The sequence below is a fragment of the Choloepus didactylus genome, chromosome 4 (genome assembly GCF_015220235.1).
Source record: "Choloepus didactylus isolate mChoDid1 chromosome 4, mChoDid1.pri, whole genome shotgun sequence".
NCBI lineage: Eukaryota > Metazoa > Chordata > Mammalia > Pilosa > Megalonychidae > Choloepus > Choloepus didactylus.
This window is the reverse complement of record NC_051310.1, coordinates 46,789,241-46,804,848: the sequence shown is the minus strand read 5'-3', so window position 1 is coordinate 46,804,848 and position 15,608 is coordinate 46,789,241. Positions and strand designations below refer to the sequence as shown.

The 15,608-nt window shown below is 48.8% G+C and overlaps 1 protein-coding gene and 1 long non-coding RNA gene across 3 annotated transcripts in view; one reads left to right on the top strand and one right to left on the bottom strand.

Moving 5' to 3' along the window:
• Nucleotides 1–15,608, top strand: part of PLEKHG3 (pleckstrin homology and RhoGEF domain containing G3) — a 62,420-nt gene that overhangs the window by 13,157 nt on the left and 33,655 nt on the right. The window contains exon 1 of one of the 2 annotated variants that reach the window (XM_037832532.1): nt 7,547–7,984. The exons of the other annotated variant lie outside the window; for it this stretch is intronic. The gene's annotated coding sequence lies outside the window, so the exon portion shown is untranslated. Of the gene's footprint in view, nt 1–7,546; nt 7,985–15,608 lie in introns of those variants that run through there. 2 annotated transcript variants of the gene reach the window in all.
• Nucleotides 1,828–6,020, bottom strand: LOC119531359. The gene is made up of 3 exons (XR_005216312.1): nt 5,966–6,020; nt 2,924–3,062; nt 1,828–2,467 (listed from the first exon to the last, which is right to left on the bottom strand). It is a non-coding gene; the product is annotated as an uncharacterized LOC119531359 (long non-coding RNA).

Here is a 15,608-nt window from a genome sequence, read left to right as displayed (position 1 = left end):
GTGGCTACTGTACTGGACATTGCAGACTTTGAACATTTCCATCACTGCAGAAAGTTCTATTGGTCATCACTGTGCTAAGCCATAGCAACCTCCTGTCCCTTTTCTCCTCTATGGTTTGATCTGGAATGATTGGAAGCTGCTGCTCCCTTACGCCAGGGGCCCCAGAACTTGCTGCCTGGTGAGAGTTTACAATGTCTTCTGTCCCTGCTCAATATTGAGTCTGGGGCAGCCTTTGACTCTGGAATCTTTCTCTTCCTTTGTGCTAAACTGCAGGCCTCAGCTGTGTCCTGGCTTGTGGCAGGGATTCTCTTCAGCTCACCCCCAAACCATTTAATCAGTGTTTCAGGGTGGCAGGATGTTCCAGCATAACCTGGTCTTCACATCTAGAATCCTCTCCTAAAACATCACTTGTCCTCGAATGTTTATCCAGATTACTAACCCTGATGCAGTGCCCTGGGAAAGATACCACTGTCTGTACATTCTCCAGGTAATTAATCATTTGGTTCCCTGTGAAAAATCCAGCCGTTAGGAGTGGGAAGAAGTAGGGACATTTGCCCATCTGAGAAGTCTGTAATAGGGATGAGGTTTTCTAGAATAATGTAGCGGCACGGTCCTGCCTTCTTCCCCAGGGCAGCCCAGGGACTTTCAGTCTCTCAGGTCTATCCCACGGCGGTCCCAACAGGACAGCCATCATTGGGACTCCATCAGTGAACCTATTTTACCTGCCTTATTTGGGATCTTGGTAAGGCTGTAAGAGGAGGGACTAAGGGAAACTCTCTCTCTTTGCACTGGGATTGATAAGCCCAGAAAATATGAGACAAGGGTTGCCAGCAGCCATCTTGCTTTTCCTCACAAGGATATCCAGCCTTTAATGTGAATCTCTGAAGAGTAGCGAAAGGGAGATGGGGAAGGGGGAGAATGTGTATATCTTTGCTTGATGGCTAAGACTATCCCATGTGACCTAGAAAGTTTTCCTAGGTCACATGGGATAGTGAAGTGGAAGTGACTCTATGTCCTGGATATCTCCTAGCTCCCTGGGGACAGGTGGGTGGGCCAAAAATTCCTTCAGAGCTTGTTTAGAAGCCACATCGGAGAAACCAATGTCTTCAATCTTGGGTCACTGCTCATTTGAGATTCATTTTAACATTGCTGGAGATTACATTTTCCACCAGACTTGGTTCTGAATGGCATTTGGCTATTTCCCAAATATCCTATCCCAACCTTTAAAAGCCCAAGATTAGCCAATATTGAAGCTACGAAAAAGAATTTAAAGGTCTTTTTGAGTGATGGGAGGATCTTTGAGATAAGCTCGTATCCTCATTCTTTGAAAGGCAACACGATTTGAATACATGCATTCTGAGTCTTTGTTAAAAGGGGAAGGAATTTTCTCTCTTTACACTATAATAATCACACTTGAGAGTATAGAAAATACTGCATAGTTAGGCACTCAACTTTTCTTTAATTGTTTTCTGGCTCTTTTGTTTTTCTTTTGGTTTCCCTCCTGAGCCAAGACCATGTCTTAATATCAAGAATGCATCTCCCAGCAACCAGGACCACAATAAGTGACTATTGGATGGATGGATAAATACTCAGTAAATACTTTCCTAAACAAATAAACAACAATAACAAAAAAAACCCCCAAATCCTAACATTTATTATGCATTTACTATATCCCAGGCATATGCTAAGTATGTTACTGACATCTCATTCCTAGAGGTGTATGTAAGTATGAAAATTACATAGGGAAAATAAGTATATTAGGTGAATGTTAAGGTCTCTTCCAGTTATAAGATTCTTTGATACAATGTGGCATTGGGGAAACTAGGATATTGAGGTGGGGCTTGGAAGCTAACACTTAGAAGCAGAAATAAGAATAACATTATTATCTACATTCTGCTAAGCAGTTTCTGTGGGCTAGGAACTGTGCTAACTGCCTTACTGATGATACTTTCTCCTTTATTCCTGAACAATAACCCCAAGAGATAGGTACTACTAACTCCAATTTCAGATGAGGAAACTGAGGCAGAGAAGTTAAATGGCTTGCCTGAGAAGCAGAGCTAGCTAGCATTCAGGTCTGTTGACTCCAAAGCCTGTGCCTGAGCAGGTCTGGATGACTGAGAAGGTGCCTTTCTGTGGGATACAGGTAAGCTGGGCAGGAGGAAAGAACTTTGTCATGGGCATGGCAGGATCTGCTGTGACAGGGGTGGCACGCAGGGCAGCTGGGGCTGAGGAAGGTTCTGGCAACAACTCCGACAACTCCGGGTCTACAGGAGCCTCGGAGCCCTGCAGGAGGCTGGGCATCCCATTCCATTCAGCTGTCTCCTTCTGTCTCCCACTGGGAGGGCAGGACAGGATGTTCTCTGACTTCCAGGAGCAGGACTACTTGGAAGCTGACTGCAGAGCTGTGATTAGGGCTTAAAAGTCTGTGGTTGCCAGGCACAGGCGCTGCCTCACCGTTTATGGCCATCTAACTTGAAAAGTAAGAAGTATTTAGAGACGTTTTCTTTTCTTTTTCTTTCCACTTATCAGCTTTATGACTCCAAACATATCTTTCCTTCCCTTCCTATCACTCATTTGCCAGCCCCGGGAACAAGTCTGTAATTCAGTTGTGAGCCCAGAAGGCTTTCTATTGAGTTTTAAGGGAATTCAAACTGGTTTGGCTGGGCGGAGCTGGGTGAGGGCATTTCACTCCTTGGGTCTAATTTGCTTAAGTTGCCCCACCCCCCAGGTCTAGAGGCTCCTTGGGAGTCAGGTGGGGTACTTTGCTGGCAGGATGGTGATTAGGAGCACAGATATAGGCTGTGGAGGAGACTGGGTTCATGTTCCAGCTCTGCTATTAAGGGCCATGTGACCTGGGAGATGTGACTTTATCTCTCTGAGCCTTGATGTTCTCTTCTGTAAAATGAGAAGAACCATTACCTACCTCAAGGGATTGCTGGGAAGATGGAATGAGAAAGCTTCACTGTTCCTGGCACAATATTATCCCCGTAATCTTCCAGCAGGCCTACTACGACTACCAGGCCTGGGATGAGGGCAGCATAGAATCAGGGGCTTGGACAAGCCTGGAAGTGAAGGGAAAAGAAAGCTTGTTGTAGCTGAAGGATCCAGTTTGGGATTTCTTAAAATGGTCAAAATCAAGATTTTAAGGACTGGAAGAGAGCCTGAAAATTCTCTAAGACTGAGAAGAAGAAAGCAGTTGTGCAGCAGGTGAGTTAAAAAAAAAAGAGAGCAGGACAGGCTGACCTCCGTAAAGCACCACTCAAGAAAGGATTTGTGGTTTTGATGGGAGTGTCTGGCAGCCAAGAACAGGACGGGGCTGGTGGAGGTGCAGAGCTATCCCATCAATCTTTGGCGCAATCCCTCATTTCCCCTGGAGGAGTTGCTGGTGATTTAGGAATAGAAGGAATGGGTTCCAGTGGCCCTAATCTGGTTATAGCAACCCATATTTCCTGCATGGTCTGGCACAGAAACAAAAGAAGGGTACACAGATCTGGCCTCATCAGTTCCTTGGCACGGTTGCTCTGTTCTCCTTAGATAAGATGGAGAAGTCAAGGCTGGGAACTCGGTGCTCCCTGTCCAAGAGGAAAACATCAACAATCAAAATCACAGTTGGGAAGAGCTGCCTTCATCAGCAAGTAACTGGGCAATTACCTCCTAATTAAGCTCTCCTTAATTTGTTTTCTGAAGGTGACAGTATAGTACTTGGTAGGTATGCCCTGCCCTGCTTGTCACCAAGGTGTTGAAGATTAAGGAACTCTTTCATCTGATTAAACATAATAGCCTGGCTTATTCCAACATGATGAGGTCTTAAAAGCAATGCCTTTTTAACTTTGGAGCTATGGGAAGGATTGTGGGTTTGTTTTTCTTTTTTTTTTAATTTGGGGTCCTCTGTTTCTGGAGAGGAAGAAGAAGCACCAGGAGGAGAAAAGACATAAGTCAGAATATAGACCAGCGTTTTTCAAAGTGTGAGTGCGGTCCATGGATCACTCTTGTGCCAGAATCACTTGCTTATTAAAAATTCTGCTTCCTGGGATCTGCATCAGTACTGAGTCAGAAACTTCCCAGTACTCAGTAAGAACACCCAGGTCTGAAAACCTCAGGTAGCTGTGGGAAGTCTTCTGGGGATAATGACAACATTGACAAATGAAGTACAGGAACCACTAAAACACCTTCCAGCCAATACTTTCTATACCTACCCCAGAAAACCTTTTACTTTAGCATTCAGCAGGCTAAAGCTTGATTGTTACATGTTTACTCTCCATTCTTCTATAGACCAGAAGTCAGAGGGAGAAGGAAGCATGCTTGTGTATAAATCAACCCCCAGACCATCAAAGATTGAAGGCTTAGTGCCAACTCCTTCATTTAAGTTGTTGTAGAGGCTGACTATGGCCGGCCCCTTTACCTACTGATAATGAAGGTGAACATAAGTGATCTCCAAAAATGGTTCACACACGACTCCCAGGTTCTTGAAAAACCACAAGTGATTGGCAAATATTTCTGATGCAAACTCAAACAAACAGCGCATTTCCTTCAAGAGTTCCCCACAGCAGTAACTGCAAGCTTGAAAGGAGTGACAAGGGAAGAAATCTGCCTTTCCCTCCCCCCACAGCCTCTTCCCCTTTCTGATGTCAGAATTTTCTCTGACACTAAGAAATCCAGACTGAGGGAGAAGAACTATTGATAAAGAACTTTGGGAAGGGGGGCTCCCCTCCAGAGGTCACTGCCCTCTCAGAGCTGGTAACAAACCTTCCTTGTTACTCCAGGAAGCCTGGGGACCACAAGGCTCTGAAGCCTCTGGGTCTTGTAAGGCCTTGCTTTATTTTACAGGGGTTCTCGAACGTCAGTGGTCTCTGGTGCTGAGCCCCACCCACTGAAGTTTCAATTAATAGGCAGTCCAGGGAATTCCCAGGCAGGTGGTAGTGAGTGACTCCCACGGTTTTTTGTTTTTGTTTTTTAAATAACAACTTGAGAGCTGTCAGAGCCCATACAATTCACACATTTAAAGTGTAAAATCAATAGTTTTTAGAATATTCATAGAATTGTGCCACCGTCACCACAATCAATTCTAATATTTTCATCACCCCCAAAAGAAACCCTGCACTCCTTAGCCATCATCCCCTAGACCCCCAGTCCCCAGCTCTAGGCCCTCGGTGATCTTTCGAATCACCTTTGAGGGGGATTTTGTCCATGTTTGGGGCTTTGTTCCTCCATCCCAGCCTGCCAGGGCTGCTTTCTCTGAGCTGGGAGCACAGATCACTCCCCCCTTCTCTGTGTTTACCTCCCCTCCCTCTCCTGTGGTCTACCACAATAGAGCAGCTGAAATGACAGTTTGGAAATGTCCTTTATTGTCAAAACTCAATGGCCTTTGTCTGTGGGATTTGAAATTTTGACGCAATGTTGGCAGTCAAGAGGCAGGAAGGGGGAGGGGTAAGACCGGGGAGAGTGAACCCTGCCACTGATTTCCAAAGTGAATCATCTCAACTCTGTTGTCTTGGTTTTCGCACCCCATAAAATGGGGAGAGTGTCTCTGCCTCCCCTCTCAGTGGGAGTACTGTGAAGATGGATTAATCTGTATTTGTTATAACACTCTGAGATCTTGGATTAAAGGCATTACTGAGGCACAAGGTATTATTATAATAATAAACGATTTAATAGCAGGGTGAGGCCACGAAAGCAAGATTTGATAGGGCAGGAAGGAGGTGCTCTGAGCTGTGGACAGGCTGCAGCCTAGAACCCCTGGTAGATAGATAAAGGTGAGATTGTGTGATTTTTCACAGACTCTTTGGGCTGTTTTATCTGAATTCAGCATTACTTTACGGAATGTTTCCTCCATGACTTCTGCCATAAGGAGATTACCACCCACTAGTTTTGTGATTTTCCTCAGTTTCTTCTGTAACTGCAGTTTCAGGTAAGGGGCTTAGAATTAACGGCTGTCACATAGCAGGCACTTAAATGTTGCACCTACCTGGGCTCTCTGCTTTTGCTGGTTATACCATCTTGGCCAAGTTGCTGGATCCCTCAGTACCCTACCAGCACCATGGGGATAAGGATACCTACTACCTTCCCAGGTGGCCGTGAGGATCCAGGGAGAGGATGTTTGTAAGGAGCACAGGCCCTGCACATGGGGGCCACTCACTAAATGGCAGGTATTTTTACTGTTATTAACTCTACGAGTGCCCTGGCACTCGCAGTGAGGGGTGCGCCCACTGGTGGCTTAGTAAAGCGCGAGGCTCCTTTGGGAGCTGGAATTTCAGGTGGGCCGGAAGGATTGGTAGGATGTAGGGGATCAGAGAAGCAGGAGCAATGGCGGACGCTTGAGGACGGACTGCCTCCCGAAAGGGAGGAAGGACTGGGGCGTCTTGCTTTTTCCTCCAGTGAGAGCCTGGCCGTCTGCATCTGGTAGAGGCTCAGCGGACCCCATTCCGCAATCTTCCCTCTCACCTTGCGGGTGGGCGAGTCGGGGGCTCCGGCGCTGCGCAGCGGGGACGGACCCTCCCTCCCTGAGGAATGCGGGCCCCCTTCCAGGGCCGGCCTGGCCGAGCGCCTACCGCGTCCCCCGCAGCCAGGCGCGAGTTCGGCTCCGCGGTTTTCACCCCACCCTCCGCCGGGATCCTGTTTCAAAGTCACCTGAAAGCCATTTCCTCTGCGGGCCCGCCCCTCCCTTTCCCTCCGCTCCCAGTAAATCACCTGGAGCTTACATTTGCCTGGAGCAGCTTTTTTTGTTTTGTTTTGTTTTGTTTTGTTTTTTGTTTGGACTAAGAATTCTACAGACTGTTTACTTTACACACTTGTCTACATCCGGATATCAAATATGTCCAATGGTTCTGAGAGCTTCTCCCGAGGAACTGGTGACCCTAGCCAGTGGGGATCGTCCGTCTTCTGGGGTCCACCTCGGGCTTCGCTCCTGGCTTGTGCTGGAACAGCATCTCCCCCCCACCCCAGGTATCTTTGTTGATGAATTATTACGGTTTAAAAATTTTACGTCCTTGCTCAAAACCCAGCCGACCTGTATTGAGTGTCCCTGTCCTCCCCTCAACGTCCACGCATGTCCCTTCCATGTGCATATGATCACATAAAGGCTGAGGGTTTTCTGTCTTTGTTTCACAAAAATGTGATTCTCTAACACACAGGTTTCTGGTGGAACTCCCTCCAAAGTGATCAGCTTCTACATCTCTTTCCTGTCAGTTTCTCTGAGGTTGATTTACATTTGTAAAGGGTCATGGGGAGCGAGTTTCGGTGAGGAATTTAAGACGTGACTTTCTGACTCGGAAAAGCCGAGCTGACTTGCTCTGGTAGGATCAGAAGCCCCAAATCCACTCCCAACAAGTGACACCTGAGAAAGCCTAAATAGGCTAAAATGGGGACGCTTGGCCGCTCCCCGAGAAGCCTCTCGGTGCCCTCTCGGGAGGGGGTGAAATCAGGTCTGTGACCCCCGCCACGTGCGTCTTTCTATCTTAGCGCATCTAGGCTACCCCGGGAGCTCGCGTTTCCGCCGGACCCAAACAGGCAGCGCCGCGCGCTCGCCCCACCTGCGGGCGTTAATCATTAGCTGCGCGCGATCCCCGCCGCAGCCACCGCAGCCTTTACCCCAGCTCGAGCTCGCAGCGCCGCGAAGTTTCCCTGGGCCCCCGCGGAGCCGCCAATTGCTGGATTCCAGCCGCGGGGCCGAGTCTCCACCCACTGGAAAAATTCCTGGTCCGCCCCTCCCTCTCTCCTCCCTCCCGCTGCGGCTCCGGCTCCGCTCGGCCCCGACTTCCTGCCGGGCGCTGGGAAGCCGCACGCGGGCTGGGTTCCCCGGGCGCCGCGCTACCGCGCTAGCAGCCGGCCGCGTCCCCAGCCGCGAAGGCAGTGGCAGTGGGCGGGAGCGACCGGCAGCTTCAGCTCCTTCCGAGAGCGACTTTCAAACTCGCGCGGGCGTCTCGGCGGCACCTGGGCAGCCCCGCGCGCTGTGCGCGGCCGGACCCAGCGGGGCGGCAACCGTTCGGTGAGTGTGCCTCGGCTTTTTCTGTCCCTCTGCCCGTGCAGTCGGCAGAGAACTTGTGAGGACTCGGGCCCGGAGTTGGGAGCCCCCCACCCCGCCCTCCTGGGGCGCAAGCTCCAGCCAGCTGCGGGATGAGGACCGAGGGGGGCTCGAGACTGTGTTGGTGCAGTGGAGGGCTGGTGCGCGGGAGGGTCGTGCCAGTAGACGTTTTCTGCCCTTTTTGCCCCTACCCCGAAAACAAAAGGAGAGACTGCATCGGGGTCTCGGAGGCTCTGTTTGAAAGCCGGGGAGCCGGTGCCCACCTCTTCCTGCGCTGCGCGCTCGGGTGCTCCAATGCTGTCCTTGTCCAGGGCTGGGGCGCGGGCGGGGTGGAGTCTTCTGGGGAACAACCGGGGCCTCTGGTCATGGGAGTCCAAGAGGCGCCCGCAGTCTGTTCCGGGTTGGTGCCACACGGGAGTCTCAGCGACACGTCCTAGGGTGTTTAGAGGGGGTTCCAGAAACAGGGTGTCCGGGAGCTGAAAGCAGAGAAGCCACTGGGTGCCACTGTCTGCCATGACCTTGCTCACTCCTGGAATCGTTTTGGTTTTTGCACCCCACCCCCCAGCCCTTTGGTTTGGAAAGCGTGCACACTTGCAATTTGCAAGATGTTTTTAGGTAGCTGCTTTTACTTTCTGGAGCTACTTTTGAAAACAAAAGGAAGAATGGAGGAGGAAATATAATGGTGGGAGGCTGGAGAGGGGAGGCCTTGGGAGAGGGGGTTGTTAGGAACCCACGTAAGAGTTTCATCCTTGAGGTCACTGGCTAAGCTGTTGGCGGATGAAAGGGCCACCCGAAGAGGCAGCCCAGACTGCATAAGCCTTTTAGAGAACTCTGGACTGGGAGGGGGCCTCAGAGTCTCCCCAGCCATGCCTCTGAATGCAGCCTAAGCACATCGTTTCTTGAGTCCTGGCTGAAGAAATAAGCAGGGAGAAAAACGACAGACTGGAGTGGGGCAGGGGGCTCCGGCTGAGCAAACCAGCTGCCTGGCCTTGGGGGAAAGTGCCTTTGCAGCTCCTCTTTTGTTGGCTGGGAGAGGAGTTCTGTGTGGCCCAGGAGGGAGTGACCACCCCAGATGTCCCCTGCAGGAAACCTAGAGAATTAGAATCCAAAGAGGTGCATTCAGGAACCCCCTTTTCTGTTAGTCACCCCTTTTCTCCCCTTTTACAGCTGGAAGGTGTGGCCACCCCTTGGCTCCCTGGGTATCTTGTTCTGGGGATGGATGGCCGAGTCATGGCAGCAGAGGAAGTGGTTTAACAGCTGCTTCGGAGTCCTTTCTACTGCCTTTTATTCACAAGTGATGCAGCAAGGAAGAGTGGAAAGAGCACTGAAATAGGAGTCCAGGACAGGTTTTTGCTTGAGTTTTACTCGAGCTCTACTGCATGGCATCAAAGCTGGATAAAGTGGCTTGGACTGGAAGGTCCCTCAGTTTTGCCAACTCGATTTACACTTGAAGGCAGCGGGGACCAGAGAAATAAAGTGATTTGATCCTGGTCACTATTGGCCAAATAGGGACCAGAACTCAGGTTTCTTCACTCTGTCTAATCTGTGCTTTTCTGACTCAGTTTCCACATGAGTAAAGTGGGGTTATTTGCCTGTTCTTCCTCAGAGGGCTGTGGTAAGGATCAAATGAAGCCACATTAAGTAGAAAATGTCCCCAAACTCCTATACAAAGTAAAGGGTTCATTTGTGGCAAGGAGGCGCCTCTCAAGGGCTTCACAGCTTACTGGTAATGTCTCACATATGCAAAAAGGAGATGGTAGATACCTGGAGCCAGTGGTGGAATCTACACCCTGGCCTGTAATATCCCAGCTCAAGAGTAAACATTTGCCTTGCTAAATCACGGCTACCCCAGGGTCACTGTGTTTACACAGGAAGAGGCCAAAGGCCATGGCCTGAGGGATGAGCAGAGCAGAGGGGCAACATTCCTGATGTGTAGATTGCCCCTCCACCTCCACCACCCTTGCAGAACCTAGGCTGGCTGCTGACTTTGGAGGCCTAATTGTAAAGCCATCTGACTATTCTCTCTTGTATTGGGGGTTGAGGAGACTCTGGGCATCGGGAGGCTGGTGCCCCTGCAGCTGCACTCAGGACTGTCTTCAGCTTCCCATCTGTGCTCCGCTCCCCTATCCCAGGCTGCTCCTCGGGCCCAGGCCACTCCTCGAGCCTGCCGCTCTAGCCAGCTGCGTGTCCACAGGCCTTTGTTCCAGGGCTGCCAACCTGCCCTCCCCCTCCCTCCCCAGCCAAGCCCTCAGGGAGGGGCCCTGGCAGCTGGAAATCACTACTGCCAGTGGGAAGGCTCCACTGGAGCCTCTGGGGCACCTGGCAGACCCTTGTTCCACCTTGGGCTCCTCTTGGAGTCCAGCTCACCTCCAGCAGCCAGGTCCTCCAACTGTCTTTTCTCATCTCTCCTTTCTTCCCTTAAATAGATGGATCATCATTTCCGTCCTACACTCACGCCTCTTAGTTCTGTTTTAGAATCTTCATTCACTCAATGACTATTTATTTAGCACTACTGTGTATGAATACTAGGCACTGGGAACACAGCAGTGAACAGAACAGACAATCCTTGCCTCTTGGAGCTAAAATCCCAGTGGAGGAAGCTGACAATAAACAAGATAAAGAAGTGAAATAGCATGTCAGTGACGAACAGAGAAAAGTGATCAGGAAGGTGGATGTAAATCATCATGGAAGGGGCTAGGTGACATTTTAGATGGGGCATTTTAGATGGGGCAGCCAGAGAAGCTTCCCTGAGATGCCCCAAGAAGGTATTTTCCTTTCTACCTGATTTCCCTTCCTTGAAACCCAGTTCAAGCTACACAGACCCCCACCTAGCTTGTGTCCTGGTGAGGCTGCTCCTGGGCTTCCTTACCAAGGCCATTATTTTGGTTCTCCTAGTGTGTTTCCATCGTCAATCCTGGCAGCACAGCCTAGCATGACGGAGGTGCCGGGTTTGGAGTTGGACACACCTGGGCCCAAATCCCAGCTTCCCAGCTCACTAGCCCTGCGGCTTTTGACATGGTGTAAAACTCCTTTGAGCCTGTGTTTCTCACCTGTAAAATGGAGTTAATCATTCCACCTGTCGCCTTTGGTATTGGGGAAATGAACAATGAGATGCTGTATGTTAAATGCTTAGCAGAGCCTAGAGATGTGTTCAGTAAATGGTCTTTTATTATTATTGAACCAGATTCTACAGGGGTAGCACAGGCTATTTAGGCCATTGCTGAGAACTCCAGATGGAAAGCTTTCCATTTGAAGTATCAGGTGGAAGTGGGGAAATTAGTAGGGGGGTGAAAATAGAAATCCTAGTGAGCAAAGACCCTCAGTGAGACTTTCCTACCCTAGATTCCCGATGGTGGGGGATTTGGGACTCCTGGGTGTGTGCTGCCCACCCTGGTGATAGAGTGACCTGTGGGCAGCCCTGACTTACCCCGTTTCCCAGAAGCCCTGGTGAATCACACCCTGGCCCCTGGCCTCTCCACCCAGCCTTGCTGCCGGAAAGGCTAACTGCTCCTCACCCTAATCTCCTGGAGATAGGTTATCCGGAGAGGGCTGGCGAGAAGGAGGTGTGGGGAAGGGGAGGGAAAGGGGTAGTAGCGAGCCGCCGGATGAGTGGTGGGTGGAGCTGCTCCAGGAGAGTCAGTGGAGGGGGCAAGAAGATTCTGATGGAGGCTCTGAGGCAGCCCCACAAAGACTTTCAAAAGGGTTCCAAAAGGGTTCCCCGAGGACCACAATTTAAAGTAACAGAATGGGAATAGGCTGGCTGCTCTGGCTGCTGGATGAGTCCCTTCCTCTCCCAGCTGCAACCACGGGCCTCAAAGGGAGGGGCCTAATCTAAAATACTGCTGTCAAAAGCTGTGGTGAGTGGTTTCCTGGGGGCCCTGCCCTGGCCTCAGGAAGTGAAGGATGGGTGGAGGGGAGGGAGGCCGAGGGAAGTGGTCAGCAGCCCGACCGCTCCCCCAGAGGGCCCAGCTGCTGGGCAGCCAGGCAGGGCCTGTGGAAAGGAGCTTTCCGGGCCTGCCACTTGGTGCCCAGAGACAAGGGTGAAACTAAAATGTAGTGCGGTCTCAGAGGAAGTTGTGAGGAAGGCCCTGAGCAGCTCTAAGCACTTTGGGGATGAGAAGTTTGGGAGACCTCAAGTCAGAGGAGAAAGAGAACTGGGCGGGGTAGATGAATCTTGATCAGAAGGAAGATCTTCCACAGACACTGGTGGTCCCTTCTGGATGTTCGCTGTCTGGGGATAAAGACTGGCCTGGCCCTGTGAACTGGGTCTGTGGTCTTTTCTCCTTATTTTGATTAGACCCTTTCTGAGGGCAAGAACTATGCTCGACTCTTCTTTGTGGCCACATAGCATCAAGAATCTTGCAGGGTATGATCAACAGGGCCTGACGAGCTGGTGCAGGGGTCCCCTCCTGATAGTAATCTGGATTGGTGGTCTCATCTGCTCCAGCTTTTGTTCCATGGGGCTAGGAAGCAGAATACAGTGGTGGGGATTAAGCCCATCTAAGAGCAAAAGAGAGAGCCAGGCTTGTCACAGCATTCTTGCTGGCATTTGGGGAGGGAGCTCTGATTTAAGTTCCAGGAATGAGTTTTTAAGGACTTGTCCCCTGTTGCATGCTAAGCAGGCTCAGGGGCTGAAGGCAGGACCTGATCAAGGTTCCGGTGGATGGGATGGTGGCTGTGGACACAGCCTTTTAGGAAACACAGTTTGAGGGTCCTAGAAGTTGCTCTGGTCATTGCTGGCATCTGGGTTGACAATGTAAGGCAGGGGTGTAAGAGGAGTGAAGGCTGTTTTGCTGTGGTAATGGGACCCCAAGAGGAGAGATGGGGTCTACAGGTACTGGAAATGCTTTAAAAAGATGCATGTCTATTTTACTCCCCAGGCGGTCGGACTCTGTGTGTGTGTGTGCACGCGCATGCGTGCGGGTGTGCACACACACAAATCGGAGGTTCTTGAGTAAGGGATGGGCAAGTATTTCTTCAAAGGAAAAGAGAACTAATATTCATGCAGCATACCTGTCTTGCTCATTGCTATACTCCCAGTGTCGGCCACATGGTAGGATTCTGGTAAATATTTGTCAAATGTGTAAAACACTCCTTTGTGTTGAAACCCTAGGATTAAAGAAGTATTCATGCTCTTCCCAAAAGTTCTATTCCTGTCTGAAAGTGCCCAGGATATAAGATCCTAAGAAGGTAACCTGTGGTCAGTTACTCTGACACAGGCAGGCAGCCCTGTGCTCCTCCAGCCTGGGAAAGTGTCTGGGTGCTGGTGTCACTGGATTGGTCTTTCTAGGCCTGCCGCAGTTCGCTGTCATGCAAATTGGGCCCAAACTGGACAGTAGAGCGTGGATACAGCCTTGGATGTGGCTCATTTAGTATCCTATAACAGCTCTCTTATCCTGAGCTCCTGTCCCTAAGTTGGCCACCCGCAGCCTTACTTATCTGCACCTGGCCCAGGAGGTCTTGAAACAGCCAAGGACTCATGATTTCTTTGTACCAGCACCCTCAGACCCTGCTCAACTCAGACATACAAGCTGCGTCACCCTATTTCCAAGCACACAGCAGACAAGGAACAATTAATAGGGGCTAAAAAGACCAGGAGAGAGGATAAAGGACCACACACAGTGTAACTGAGGAACGACAGTAAGACTGGAGGTCAGAACACCATGAAAAACAAGTACTGGTATTAGAGCCAGGGGTCATTTATTTAGGACACCATGGCCCTCTGGGGATCATCAGTTTGATAATTGATACTTTGCTGGAAATTGTGACCCTGAGTCATCAAGAATAGCTTAAATTATGTTCCCTGTCTCCCCATAGAAAGGCAGAGAAGTGGGTATCATTCTAAAAAGATTCCCAGTCTGATTGGCTATAATTTTTAAAAGTGTTGAAACTTAGGTCATGATATCACTGACCCTCTCAAAAAGGTACAGTAGGCAGTGTTACCCCCGTCTTCAGATGGGGAAACTGAGTACCCACCAGCTTGGGTAACCTGTCTAGAACACTTGGCAGGGATGAGGTTTGAACTTCAGAATGACTGGAGCACATGCCCTTAGCTCTACCCGACTGTTTCAAAACTCTGTACTCTCCTTTTTTGGACAGTTCTCTCGCCAAGGGGTCCAGCTAGCCAAGTTTTTACTGTGTTACTTATGGCCATGATGGGTGCCACCTTAATTCAGCTCCCCCAAGATTGCTTTTTACCCCAAAGGGCACTTGCCTCAGTGAAAACAAGAATGTTTTCAATGTTTTTACATTTTAAGTATCTACCTGGGTGCTGTTTATACTGCCTGGGTGCTGTTTACACTACTTGGGTGCTACACAGCACTTTCCAAAGCCAGAAAATGATGGGGAGGAGCTGCAATTTCAAAAACCCCAGGCATCTTTCCCTCAGGAGCTTTTTTCTTTTGTTTTGGTTCTGGGTGTTGGTGAAAGATGCTGTATAGTATCATCTTGGTGCTGGTTGTTGGAGTTGGTCTCCAGGGTGCCTGGGGCCTGCTCTGTGCAGAAACCACCACCCCATGTTTGCATCATCCAGATCTGGCCAATGTTAATTTTACCATATTTACTTCTCTCCTTTTCTTTCAAGAGAAAATGTTACAGATGCAATTGAAGCTTCCTTTGTTTTTCTCCCTAATCCTTTTCCCTTTACTCCTTCTCCAGAATTAACCACTTTCCTGAAAATGGTGTTTAGCATTCCTATGCATGTTTTTATACTTTTTACTGTTACCGTAAGTGATTTATAGTATTTTATAGTATTTTACTGTTTCAGTTTTTGCGTATATGGTATCATGTTCGTGTCCTTCTCAAACTTAGATTTTTTACTCAACATTGTTTCCTGGATTTATCCATGCTGATACATTTAAATCTAGTGCATTCATTTTAGCTGCTATATGGTATCTATTGTATAATTATATCACAGTTCCTCTACTGGTAGACATTTAGGTTTTTCCATTTCTCACCACTATAAATAATACTGCATTCACATACCAGTCTTCTCTAACAATATGTCAGCAATTGGGGTTACTGGGTCATAAGGTGTGCTTTTCAAGATACTGACAAATAATGCCTCCAAATTATTTGTAACCAATTTTTATTCTTAACCAGAAATATCAGAGCTAACTTTTGGTATTGTCTCTTCTAATCTGGTGGACGTGAAATGTTATTTTACAATTATTTTAACAACTCGTTTTTAAATTAGTATGTTTTTGGTTCTAAGTTGGGGTTGAACACTTCATTTTTTATTGGTCAGTTGTATTTACTATTCTCTGAATCTTTGCCCTTTACATTAAAAAAAATTTTTTTAAAAAAAACAGGTAATACATTCACATGATTCAAACTCTGAAAGGGAATACAATGGGAAGTCTCCCGCTTCTGTTCCCCAGCCACCCAACTCCCACTCTTAAGACATTCAGTTTTAGTGGTTCTTGTGTACATTTTCAGAGGTAATTCTATCTTTTGCTCATTTTTAATTGGGTTGTCTTTTATTAAGGAATTTTAGGAATTTTAAATATATGTATGGGTGTGTTAAATAATTTTTGTTGGTGATATGCATTACAAATGTGTATGGATTGTTTTAACTTTATTAATATCA